Here is a 14,638-nt window from a genome sequence, read left to right as displayed (position 1 = left end):
CTGGATACTATCTTATCATCATAAACAAGCTTCTGTCCAAGTTTGGTAGAAATCCAGTATAGTTTAAGAAAGTTATTAAATTTTCAAAAACTTTAACCACAGAGTGAATATTTGTGGACGCCGCCGCCGCCGCCGACACCGAAATGTAGGATCGCTTAATCTCGCTTTTTCGACTAAAGTCGAAGGCTCGACAATAAAGCAGATAACTTGACATAAAAAAAATAAAACAAGTCATAGTTTTTTGTTTGGAATTTAACTTCACAAAAGTGATGTGCAAATTAAACAGTTAATTATCTATTGAATGAACAAATCTTGCTGTTTATTGTACTTGTCTCCCCTAGAAATTTTAAATATTGATCGAAAATCTTGTTCAAGAAAATGGCAATTCAAATTATAAAACTTGTTAAAATTAATACATCAATGGTGTTCTGCGTGCAGAAGATCAGACTGGTGCTGTCATGTTGTCTAAATATGCACTTCTTGTCAAATGTTACCAGAAAATGTATACAAATATTTGGCTTAAATAAACTTACCTTCTTAATTTCTTGGTAAAGCCTCAGACTTGGTTGAAGATTTATTTGACCATCTTCCTTCAAGAGCTGCTATCCTGCCTGCCTTCAAAGGTTTTCCATCATAGTTATTTATGCTAATCAGTCCACTGAATCCATTTTATCTAAGTAATGAAATGTCATTTCCATTGTTCATCATTATTAGTCACCAGAATGTTCCAAGGCATCTCACATTATTTTTACAATGGTGGAAACAGGAGAAATTCTCAATTTAAAATACAAATTATTTATGAAATTCATTTAAAAAGTACCAGACATGCATTTTTTTTTTAAATTTTATACAAATGTCAGAAAAAAAGTACAGTGTAGGAATTTTTATACAAATGTCAGAAAAAAAGTACAGTGCAGTAATATTTATACAAATGTAAGAAAAAAAGTACATTGTAGTAATATTTATACAAATGTCAGAAAAAAAGTACAGTGTAGTAATATTTATACAAATGTAGGAAAAAAAGTACAGTGTAGTAAAATAGCAAACACATTGAATCTACATTTTTATAATATTTTGAATTTGAAGCATATTTAATCAATAATATCTCATTTTAAGGTTTACTTAACTCATTTACATAGTAGCCAAAATTTGTAAAAGCCTCTATAAATTTGCAAACTCGATGTGAATTCCAAAAGGTATTGGTTAAAAATTATTTATTTTACCTTTGAAGAAAATTACTTAGTTCCCAAGTCGGGGAAAAAAAGTGGACAACTTTTAAAATATTTGAACAATCATTGTGTGAAGTTAAAAAAAAAGAGATTGAAAACTGCAGCAGTTGACTACACAAAATCAGTACCATATTTAAAAATTTCGGAAAACAGTTTTCAAGATCAGAATTAAAGGAAAAATGGGGGGAAATTCCTCAAACAATTCCATATAAGCAGGTACACAACTTCAAAATAGACGCAATTATTCTGTGAAGTTTCAGTGGTACAAGAAAAAGAAGCTGAAATGAAAAAATACAAATATGATGTAAAATGATATTACATGCATCAAGTATGAAAACTTTACATCTAATAAAAATATTAGAAAGAAAGAATTTAGAACTAAAAAAAATGATATAAATACTGATTCTTTATAATAAAAATTAATTTCAATACTTTATAATTCAAATTAATTAATACTTTATAATTTATTAAAATTAATTTCAAAATTCAAATGGCACGTAATATACTTCAATAAAATAGATTTTTACTTTTTATTTAAGTTTTATACTTGAAAGAAAAATAGTAGCAAAATTTACAATTGAAGAGTATTATTTTTTGTTCTAGGATTATTTATGAGTGTAATTTTGATTACTTCCAATGACTTTTGTGAGAGAAAAAGAAAAAACACTGATATCTTAACAATAATGGACTGAGGCAAGGTTACTGCACCTACGGAATCGCTGGTTCCTTAATGCATTATAATGTAATGGCTGGATCTGCCCCTGTGGTTCCTTAAATGGATAAAAACCAGAAGCAGGCAATAAACAGACTTACAGGAATCAGCTCTTTTGTGCTACTGGGATTAAAAGAAAACAGATTACTAGTTAAATCTAAAGTAGTCTGATTATCTTTAACTTTTAGTGATTAAATCCCCAAAGTCTGAAACAGGGTCTTATATAAATCTAAAACTGCTTGGTTAACAGAAATGATTGTATGCTGTCGCTTAGGCAAAAATAATCACATATATAATGCCTACCCATGTTAAAACTACAATAAAGTATAGCTTGCAACAATTATGGACTAATGGAAAACTCTTTTGAACTAATGAGGCAAGTTGGATCCCAGTTAGAGAGTAAAGCTCTCACTATTACTCTTTGTCTGGACAAAGAAATGCTTAAACTCAAGACAATTTAATTTTACAAATTACGATGAGCAATTGTTAAACGGGACTAACAAGTAAAATTAAAACATTGATACCAGTTGTCAATTATGGTCTCATAATAATGAAGTTATCACTAAATATCTGGAATCTGTGGATGAAAACTAAGTGTTGAAGGTGAGAGATGAAAATTAACCCAAGGTTGAGAAGCTTGAAGCAAAGGGAATTAACTACTGTAAGATATAGGAAATGACTCTTCACTTTGAGATGATGATACTTTCAGATAACTCAAAATAAATTCATCATAAATTTTGTTGGTCATCTCAACGAGATTGATTATCTCCCTTGAGCTGGTACCGCAAAAGTGAGAAAAACTATCAAGTTGAGATGACCCATGATAACCTGTTTATTGCTATTTTGCTTATGATGACTTTGAAATTTACATTGACAATGGCAAGTGCAGCCTTAGTTTCTAGAGATACTTTCCATATCTTTCTACTAAGCTGAGAAAGGAAATTATCAGTAATTCAGTAAAATTATGATAATAATCTATATATCATAGAAATTTATTATTGTTCACAAAATATTAAGACTTGTCCAAGCTTTCCTTTTTTTAAGAATTAATTACCCCTGCGATTATGTTTATAGCTCTATAATAAGTGTTGATTAAACATCCAAATTCTTTTTTGTATGGCCGAATTTTCGCTATGGCTTGGCTGTTATAAAAATGTATTTTTACTTCTTTATTATCTTGATAGTGATCAGTGCTTTAAAGTTTTTAAGATGAAGATAACCAGAAATTTTTTTGAAGAAGATTAAGTTTATTTAAAAAAACTTTTGGGATCATTTTCCATTAATTTACGAGAATATGTTATTCTAGTTTTCCATTTCCAATACATCATAGTATGTCAAATACAATTTAGATTTTGATTGAAGATATTCATTTTTTCTAAATTTTGAAAATCAGAAATTAAAGAAAGTATGAAAATTGTACAGATGCAAAGTTCAATCAGCTTTATTCTCAAACATTAAATTATTTTTTTTATGACTAGAAATATCAAATATTTTTCATTTCAGAATTACATATATAGATTCCGTTGAAAGGTAAACACACCATCCTAAATACCTCAAAACCAAAGAACAATCCAAAGAACAATCCAAAGACCAACTGAAACAAACAGAAGACATAACCAACCATACTCCTTAAACACCAATAAGCAACTTTGTTATATGTTAGTAAAGACACGCAGCGCTCCAAGCATAATGTATTTCTGAAATGATCATTTGATATTTGTTAAGTCTACGCCAAAACTCTGAAGAAAAAAATGTTTTGCTTCTGAACTTTGAATGTACTAGACTATGAGTTTAAATCAATTTCAAGTAATAATGTCATTCTATAATCTGACAACTACAATGCATTGAAAATGTAAAAATTTTAGGAAAATTATTATTTTACTATAAATCTTAAATTTTAATTTTAATATCTCAGGAAAGTTATTTCTTTATAAATCTGAAATTTTCATTTAAATGACATTCTTTTTTTTAAACAAGGACAAAAAAAAATGCATTTACTTTATAAAACCCATTATCTTTTGATTTTGCCATTTGATTAGGGACTTCCCGTTTTGACTTTCCCTCAGCGTTTAGTTTTTTTTTTGTGAGTTTACTTTTTTTTCCCCACAAAAAAGTACTGATAGACCTTTAAGTTTAAGACAATGTAAAAAAACCTTTTTAGTCGTTGGATCAAATGACAGTTTGTAGTGGTGAAAATACAGAGAAAATAATCATTACCAGGATATTGAACCTCATCTCAAGTTATTACAACTATCATCATCTCTGTATTGATAACTTTTAATATTAAATTAACACCCAAAATATAAAGAAGGGGTTATACCCTGGGTTAATCTCCAACTTCTATATTTTGCTTCTTATGTTGTTGCACATCAATAGATTTAACTATTGAAAATTATGGACAAATCTTTTAGTGCAATCATACAGAAAAGTTAGACATGTTTTGAGTACAGGTGCTTGGCTATCATGGATCAGTGGCCGATCCAGGGGGGCGATTCCAGGGGTTGGAACCCCCCTTTTTTTGGACAGTCAATGCATTTGAAAGGGAGCATACAGTTGGACCCCCCTCCCCTTTTACTCTGGGTTGGGAACCCCCCTTTTTAAAATGGCTGGATCCGCGCCTGCAAATGATTATTGGGTTGGCCACTGTTGTAATAAATAATATGAAAACATTCACAATTAAAAATTGCTCATCATAACCCTGCAGAAATATTAGAAATTTTAATGGTGAATATTTATAACTAATATTAAAGAAGACTAATTCAGAAAGTATTTTTAACTTGGGTGTACCACACATTGTACGGACTCAACTTCCCTAATGTAAAATAATATGTATACAAATGACTTCTCTGAGCATGGTCCCTGGGTCTTACTTTACAAATGTATAGCTCAATTGGTCCGAGTACACAGTTATTTCGTAGTGCATTTCTTTTAGACAATAAATGAAAATTAAAAAAATCCCACCTGCGCTTTCTCAATAATATTTTTACAGTGTGTTGTACTACTATTGGGACAAATTATATCAAAATTATAGAAAACTTCATCAGCTCTAACTCAAAATATGGACAATTGTATGTTGAGGGGGTCTTGAAATCTTTTGACAGCTTCCGAAGTGCTAATTTTTGACCTTTTTTCAGCTGGACCTAATCACTACTTTACATTAATATTTATGACCCCAATTTTTTTACAGTGTCATTTCACCCCCCAACTTGCAATATGAGGCATAAAACATGGAGAAATAAATTTGGAAGGGGTATAACAAACATTGGCAAGTAACACACTGTCCACACTAAGGACTATATTCGTGGACAACGAAAATCAAAGGACGATAACTGTGTACTCGGACCTAATAGGATAGAAAAAGTTGACCAATCTTAATAAAACTTGGTATGACTTAAGCTTAATATATAATAAGACTGCTAACAAAGTTTCATAGCAATAGGATATATATTAAAGACAATATGATTAATTCTATATTCAACTTTGCGTGTTAAATTTAGACGTTAAAATTGAGAAATTTCAACTATCAACATTTGGGGCTTATAAAATTGAAATATTGCAAAAAAATACTTTTAAAATGCCTTAATATATAATATATTATGTATTTAAAGCAATAGAATACTCATTTGATATATCAGACTTAGCATAATTTTTTAAAAAGTCAAATTTATATGAGCCTGTGCCTGAAAATGGAGGTTTTTTAATGAAGGGGGCCTTACATGAAGATGTAATATTTTCCAGCAATTTTAAATTTGTGAAGCTTTTTGATTATAAATAATCCTTACACACACTTTAAATGGAAAGAAAACTTACAAATAACATATCATATAAGTTTAAAAGGGTCTTAGACCAAGACTAAAACTAATTTAGTGTCAATTTAGGCTGTAGCACATATTTACATTTAAAAATGCATATTGAAGCTATAGGAAATAAAAATTTGTGTCTTTTCTATCATTTCTACACTCAAGTGACATGATACAATAAATCTGAGCACAAAAAGGCTCTTACATTCAACTTTTTTAGCAGACAGTATGGTCTGATACAAAGATTTTTCACTTTTTAGTGAAAAATTGCATGCAATTTTAGTCTCAACAGGCTTATATTTGAACCACATGCTATCCTACAGAAGTAAAGAGATATATTATGTGAAATAAAACAGGTACAAAAGACATTGTTTAGTGCTTTTTATACAAATTTAGTGAGGTCTTTATTATGGACTTCAACTTTTATGTGCTATACTCCTAACATTTAACTTGATCCAAACAGGGCGTTAGACGAGGGTCATTTATTCAACACATTTTGCTCATATTGTCTGAGATAATCTTCTTTTCTTAAGATTCAGAGTTCACAAATGAGTAATACAACTGGATTAAAGCATAGAAACACAAAAATTGACACATGAAAATATGTCAGATAGAAAGTCAGAATGCCACTTGTGCATCAAAATTGAAAAAGCTATGAAATGCTTATTTTGACCATATAATGCTAAAATTGGTAATTTTTGCAGAAATTCTATCAAATAAAAATTTAAATCCTTTAGTTTTATGCTATTTGACAAATTGAAACCATCAAATCATTCAGGGAAGTTGACAAAGTACAGATTCTATATTTCCTGATTTCACCTCTTAGGTCCGAGTACACAGTTATTTCGTAGTGCATTTCTTTTAGACAATAAATGAAAATTAAAAAAATCCCACCTGCGCTTTCTCAATAATATTTTTACAGTGTGTTGTACTACTATTGGGACAAATTATATCAAAATTATAGAAAACTTCATCAGCTCTAACTCAAAATATGGACAATTGTATGTTGAGGGGGTCTTGAAATCTTTTGACAGCTTCCGAAGTGCTAATTTTTGACCTTTCACCCCCCAACTTGCAATACGAGGCATAAAACATGGAGAAATAAATTTGGAAGGGGTATAACAAACATTGGCAAGTAACACACTGTCCACACTAAGGACTATATTCGTGGACAACGAAAATCAAAGGACGATAACTGTGTACTCGGACCAATTGGATCATATAGTTTTTAAGTTCTTTCAAATTAGTAAATTCATTTTATCTGAGTTACCTCCCCTTCACTCTGAAATTATTATTTTTTTTATCATCATGATTAAGGGGCATAAGGATTTTTTACAGACCGCAAGGTTAATTATTTTTTAAGCCACAGGGATTTCAGTATAAGGACTATTTTTTTGTGGGAATTTGATTTATCCTGATCAGAACTCTGGAATTAATGAGTAATGTTTCTAACATAGTGATTGAAAGCTTTATTCTTTTACACAAGGTAGCATGCCTTGCTAAAGCCCCTCATAATGCAAGATACCAGTGTTTCATTGAGTAAGACTGAGTCATCATTGTCTTAACCTGACTCACATGATTGTCAAATAACCAATATTTTCCGTGAAAAAAGGTCTATCAATTTAATAAATTTTGGAGTATATTTATTTCAAGTAAAATTTTGCCAAACATGAAGATACTTCAAAATAACAAACAAAGAAAAATATTTTTCAAAAACTTTATTTGAAAATTATGTGCCATCTTTATCTTGTCACATTTAAAATTTAAAATTGAAGAAACAATGAACAAAAAAACACCCTTAACTTTATCAATTTGTAAATTTGTTAACATATCAATTACTCACCCACTTCTGTCCTGTCCTGGTAGTAAACAAAACAATCCTTGTAGTACTTCTGTCCTGTCCTGTCCTGGTTGTAAACAAAACAATCCTTGTAGTACTTCTGTCCTGGGTCACCCAAGTTCATCCCTGGCCTCTGGTTGGGTGTAAGTGTTGTACATTTTTTAGTTATCAGTTTAGTGTTTTGTTAAATTTTGTCTTGTCATTTCTTGTGGTTCCAACTTTATCGATCACCTGAGTTCATCCTTGTTCTTTGATTGGGTTGGTGTTGTACGTTTTTTAGTTACTTTTGTGTGTCATTTCTTTTGGTTCCGACTTACTAGATCAACTGAGTTCATCCTTGGTATTTGATTGGGTTGGTGTTGTACATTTTTTAGTTTGCGTATTGTTTGGTATACTTTTGTCTGTCCTTTCTTTTGGTGCCGACTTCCTGGATCACCTGAGTTCATCCTTGGTCTTTGATTTGATTGGTGTTGTACATTTTTTAGTGTGTGTATTGTTTGGCATACTTTTGTCTGTCCTTTCTTTTGGTTATAGGGTAGTCTGTCTTTCTTCATCCATACTTAAAAAAGTATTTAACTTATTTTTATCTGTGTGTTTTATCCCATTGACATTAATACCACATACCACTTCTTTATGACAAACTTACAAACAGGACCAAAAAAAATTAAAAATACGGTATACCTATATCCTCTGTAAAAACTCTGTAATGGAAACAGATAATAAAGATTAGTAATATGTTAGAGGAAATTTTTGTCAATTCCATTGAAGCAGATCTCTAATCAGTCATAATCAAGGTTTATGACTGAATCTGCCTCTGGCCCCCATCTGTAATAGAAAGAAAATTTATAAATTAGTAGTTTTGGAGAACGTTGGCGTCACTTCTATCAAACAGGCCCTTTAACAATCTCAGAGTAGAATGAGCTTGTTACTATTGTATAGCGTTGCGAGAACTATGCGCTACCCTCCCTAGTCTGCTACAACGGAGTCCATCCAAGGTCTGTGACTGAAACATCCTCCTAGCTCCATCTGCAACAAAAAGAAACTTTATAAATTAAACGTCTGTGGTTAACCTTAAAATGAAATAGAAATACATATAAAACATTACATGTTGAAAACAAAAAATAAAATGGACCAACCAACCTTATTTCATTTCTTTGAAGTCACTTTACCCCCTGAAATGAAAAAGAAATATTTGTTTTACCTTAGTTATCATTTTCTATATAAAAATAAGTACACAATATTTTGACTTACAAGCTTTGAACACTTGGACTAGTCAAAAGTTTCCAACTATTGGACCTCGTTGAAACTATTTGACTGCAAGCTTCATCATATTTTGCTGGATTTCCGATGCAGCAATAATGGAGGATTTTGAAAATACCAGCGGGAGTAATTTTTACCCATTGTATCTAGGGTTGACATCAGTGCAAGACGTAGCCTTAGAATTTCAGAATATTTATGAAGTAAATGTTATTGTTGGGTTTCTGCCATTGCAATAGTTGATTTATCACAGCCATTTGTTGTCTGTTGTCTTTTTCAATATAATAAAACACTTACAGACTGGAAATTTGTGGAAAAGTAAGTTTATTGTCCCCTCAGATACAACTACTGCCCTCGGCTACGCCTCAGGACAATAGTTGCATAATGAGGAACAATAAACTTACTATTCTCCATTCATACACAGTTAATAAGTATACATTTTTATACAATTAATAAGTATACATTCTTATACCTCAGTTATCATTTTCTATATAAAATAAGTACACAATATTTTCACCATTTTTCAAATTACAAGCTTTGAACTATTGGACTTGTCAAATATTTCCAACTATTGGACCTGGGTGAAACCAAGGATTTGTATAGTTAGTCTAACTATACAAATCCTTGGTGAAACTATTTGACCACAAGCCTCATTATGTTTTGCGGAATTTTAAATGCAGCTACGTGATTGGAGGAAATCTAGTGAAAAATGAAAGCATAAAAATTTTAGTTTTGCCTGTGAAAGAATATTTTATAGGGACCAAATTAGTAAGGGATGCTGATTTTTGTGGTTACTTCTTTTTTATATTAAATTTTGACATTTCTTTCCTTTAAAGATCTGACCATGCTGTATATATGTACAACCATCCACTACTTTTGATCAATTTAAATGTTGCATGCAAATTGCAATACAGACCAAAATGAGGTTCAATTTTTTACTTGGAAAACAATAATATATCAGCCATGTTTTTTTTACCTCAATCTTACAAAATTTACTTAAGTGGCTGCTTAAATCAAATTAATATTATTTCATTATTTCATTTTCGTAAATGTTAAAAAAAAATCCTGTTACCCTTTAAGGGATAGATATTTCAAATGTATATTTTTTTCAAACTTTAAAAAAGAGTGGAAGCTCAGGCTAAAATAAACAATATAATGAATTGTTTTTTATAACCTGTTCAACCTCAAAGAAACAGATATTCTTTCCTCAGGGTGTCATAATAGCTTAGCTTTTTAAATTTGTTCGTGAATTTTGTTGAGAAACAGTGACAACCTCTTTGTCCAAAAAGTTTACTCTAGAACATAAACCCTCAGCCTTGCTATCAAAAGTAAAAACATTAACTTAATAGGAAATTGAAATCAAATCTTTTCAAGATTTGGAATATATAAGCTGGGTTTTGATCAAACTCATTTTAACTCTGCAGACACTAAAAATAAGTCTTCAGTCAAAGTCAATCAGATGTCTGACAGTTATAAAGCACTGAACATTTATATGAAACATAGGAATATAAGTTTCTATGTGACACCTCATATAAGAGGTCAAAGCACTTAAAACTACCAACAATGATAGAGTGCTTTCCACGTCTTCAAACCCGGTCGCCAATGGTGCATTAAACTCTATTGAGTACCGGTAATTATTTGTCAGAAGTCTCTGTGCATCAGTCCAAGTGCTGGTGAAATAGTCTCTGCAGAATAGAAATAAGTAAAATCTCTTTTTAAATAAAAATTCTTTTTTAAAACTTGAATATTAACATTATTAAATGATATTATGAAGTAGGATACATATTTGACATGTTAGTGTGATGATGAGGGTCACCATGCTGTGATGTTTTGTTAGAATGGCATCCTACATCATTGCCTTAATTTTGTGGAAAATAAAGAAAAAAAGTGTAGAAGTATTAAAGCAAGGCAAAGGATCATGTTATACAGCGGCGAATCCAGAAATTTTCATAAGTGGGGGCCCATTGACTGTCTATGAGGGGGCCCACTCCAGCCACACTTCAGTGATTCCCTATATAACCAACCAATTTTTTTCCAGAAAAAGGGGGGGGGGGCACCTGCCCACCCCTAAACCTCCTCTGTTTTATAACCAATTTCTGTAATTTTACTCTTCAGTTATTAATTATGAATATAAAAGACATTACCAATAGGAACAACTGAGAGAAGAAATTCAGTTTCTTTTAAAAATGAAATTTTGCTTCATTTAAAAACACAGAAGAAAAAGATATCAAAGTTACCTCCCATTTATAAAAGGTGATTTTCATCAAAACAACTTCCATTCACTTGTAAAAATTTAAATAAATTAAAGTACCAGAGCAATTGAAAAATTAACAAAGTTAAAGCCCAATGATAAAGTATTTAAAAAAATTAACAGGATTGAAAGTTTTCTCTTGGTGTCCTCTCATAGATTTTCAAAAAATGTTAAGTTGCATCTGGTAGTTTTGTTTAGCAAATCTAAACTTTGAAGCTGTTCAAAAAAATAATTCTGCTTGAAATTATGTTTGATTTAGGCATTGCACTAGTTTTAATATCAGCAGGTCTAAGTATTTGAGCATTCTTCAATTCATTTCTAAGGGTGGGATTTGAGATATGAAAAAATACTTTTGTTGGGTTGCTGCTTCATTGTTGTATACCTGCATCCCCCTTTTTTTCCTAATGAGGATCAAAGAAAAAAATTATAGTGTCCTGATGCATAATTTTTAACCAACAAAAAATTACTTACCATGTATAATGATAGACTAGGTTCTTACCCCCACTCTTTGGTAACTACAAAGATGGATATCTTACTGCACACATGGCTTACTCTTTAAGGTCATTGCTCAATTTTTGGGTTCCTGAAAAATATCGTTTTTGTATATAATATTTGAAAGAGTGGAAACTAATATATTATTTCTGGTTCTTTAAAAAATAGTTCAATCTAAGACAGTCATCATGGTCCTATGTTTTCTTTGATGCATCTCCTTTAATCATTGCTATTTTTCACTTAAATTCACTGTAAATTAAGAAAGTATTGGGATGTTTTTATTTTACAGGATTTTCTCAATGTCACAAAAAATAAAATTGCATTTTAGTCTAAAATGACAAATTCGCAATAATAATTGCATGCAACAATTTCTGAATTTAAAGTACATTTATATTTATCTCAAAAAGATATTAATATTGTCCTGTAAACATAACTGATAAAAAAAATGTGCATGCAAGTATCATTAACTTTGATTATGGTTATTGTTTCAAGACCAATGGCTGTTGATAAACGGAAATTGTCTCAATAGCAATCATACCACATAACCTTATTAATACCAGTATTGTTTACACATTTGTTTTTTCTTTCTGTTCAGATTTGATAGCTTATAGGTCCAACCTCTGTAAATATAGACAATGCAATTTCCAAAAGGAAATCCTTTTAAGGAGTCTCACTTTTTTACTCTGTCAAGCGAGACAACAAAAATCATATCCTGGATTCTTTAAAAGTTCATATGCACTATTTTTCTTTACAAAGTTCATATCATACGGCTGTGCAACATATTTTCAACATGTTTATGCCTTTCAAAGCCTTTTTAATAAGCAAGGTAATCAATATTGTACTTAAAAAAAAAATCTTCAATTTTTGAAAAGTGAAGATAGGAAATGTATTATTCAACCAATATATACCTAATAGATGAACGCAACTGGCCGATCCTTTTACATTGTGGTATATACTATGCAGCCTAGGTTTCTGTAGGTGTTCTTTATACTGTACATCCTAGGTTATCTGTAGGTCTTCTTTAAGTTTCTGTGGTTTAACAATTCATCAAGATGAGAGGGTTGTGGATAGTCTTGTAAATTCTCTGAAATACAAAATTAAATTTACTTTTCCATACATATATAGATGCCTTTTTCAGCGGCAATGGTTTTTCTGTGATCAATTTGTAATATTTTCAAAATCATACACAAAAACATTATTATGATTGGTTACCATAAAAAAATCTTAAAAATGGAAATTGATCAATGATGTAATGTTGTTGTTTTTTTGGTGTACAAAAGAGGGACAAAATATACCAGAGGGACAGTCAAACTCATAAATCTAAAATAAACTGACAACGCCATGGCTTAAAATGAAAAAGACAAACAGAAAAACAATAGTACACATGACACAACATAGAAAACTGAATAAGCAACATGAACCCCACAAAAAACAAGGGGTGATCTCAGTTTACCCAGAGTCCTTAGATTCTGAAAATGAAAATTACATTTGTTACGTAAACACAGCCAACTTTGCCAAATGATTAACTAATACGGGGACCTATAGGTAAAATTTGTGTGTCATTTTGGTCTCTTGTGGAGAGTTGTCTCATTTGCAATGAAACCACATCTTCCTTTATTTTTTTATATAAAACCAAAGGAAATAACATATAATAAGCTTTCAAAATCGATACCATGGTCCAAATTAATTATACTAGTAGTAAACTCAAGGAGATGATGTTTATAACCTTGTTTATATAATTAAATGTATTTTACTGACCATTGTGGCATTTTAAATAGCTACTGAAAGTACAATTTCTTTTAGAAAATATCGACTTTAAATAGTTGAAATGATAACTTTTTTTTAGTGGGAACTCACTTTTGTCCTGACTGTATATACTCTGAGTCTGGCATTGTTGAAAATCTATATAATGGCTATAGTGTCTGGTTTTCCCATCTAGTACCAATTAAAATGACTCCAAGTGCCTAGAATCAGAGAACTGAAAAGGAACATTTAATATTAAAACAAGTAAAAAATGTTACACTTCTCAAATAAATAAACCAACATGAAGAAATGGTTGAGTTATCATTGTGTTTCCATCTAACCTTATGTATGAAAAATTTGTGAAATCTTTAATTCCTAATTTTTCTTGAACTAAAGTTTGAAATCAAGAACAGGATACATTAAAAAAATAATTATTACTACATTAAATACCTTAAACTTGTCATGAAACTTTAAACTTTTTTATGTCTTCAAAATGTTTTAGGAACTAATGCAAGTCTTTGTCCATGTAAAGATCAAACTAATTTGAATCCAAATTCTAACATGTAAGTCACATGGTCATACCTACAGATAAAAATCTTTTAACTTGAAATCTACTCACTTCATACTTGAGTAATTGGCTAGGAAATGAAACCTTACACAAGGTGTTTCACGAAATATATAACAGAAATTTGATCAGATGATAAAGCATTCCACTAAGGCAGCAACCATTAGATTTTCGGGGGTGGGGGGGACTATGGGTTTTTTTTCTGGACAATTTTTTGTTTTCGCCTATGGCGAAAAACAATCAATTTTTTTTCGCGACAAGTCAAAAAACAATTTTTTTCTTTCAATTTTAGCATTACATATAGTGGCAGCTGAGGTTGAAACAAACAATTTCTTTTTCTCAGAATCAAAACAAATTATTTTTTTCTCCAAAAACTTGAAACAAACTTTTTTTTCCAAAAAAAAACCATAGCCCCCCCCCCCCCCCCCCCCCCGAAAATCAAATGGTTGCTGCCTAAAGGGCAAATGGACAGTAAAATTTAACCACTCCAATAACCTGCCTAATTTTGGAAAAATTTGCATGATATTGTCTACTGCATTTACATGAATACATATCTATAAAACACTGATAATTTGGTTAACTTGAAGTTAAATAAAAACGTTTTTTACAATATGAACAAAGTTAATTCTGGCCCCTTTGGCCCCTTTTGTTTACCCATGGTAAAATGCAGCTAAAAAAAACTTTAACAATGCAATGTTTGAATGATGACACTTAAGACCCCAATGACTGGTCCGATTTTAAACAGGGTC

At 30.8% G+C, this 14,638-nt stretch overlaps 1 long non-coding RNA gene across 1 annotated transcript; it reads right to left on the bottom strand.

Annotated features, from left to right (window-relative positions):
* Nucleotides 1-1,358: 1,358 nt before the first annotated feature.
* Nucleotides 1,359-13,856, bottom strand: LOC134683139 (uncharacterized). The gene is made up of 6 exons (XR_010100959.1): nt 13,775-13,856; nt 13,439-13,559; nt 12,490-12,665; nt 11,561-11,672; nt 7,585-8,282; nt 1,359-1,507 (listed from the first exon to the last, which is right to left on the bottom strand). It is a non-coding gene; the product is annotated as an uncharacterized LOC134683139 (long non-coding RNA).
* Between the last annotated feature and the right edge of the window lie 782 nt (nt 13,857-14,638).

The sequence above is a fragment of the Mytilus trossulus genome, chromosome 9, assembly GCF_036588685.1.
Source record: "Mytilus trossulus isolate FHL-02 chromosome 9, PNRI_Mtr1.1.1.hap1, whole genome shotgun sequence".
Taxonomy (NCBI): Eukaryota; Metazoa; Mollusca; class Bivalvia; order Mytilida; family Mytilidae; genus Mytilus; species Mytilus trossulus.
The sequence above is the reverse complement of the archived record's forward strand: the minus strand, read 5'-3'. Positions and strand labels throughout refer to the sequence as shown.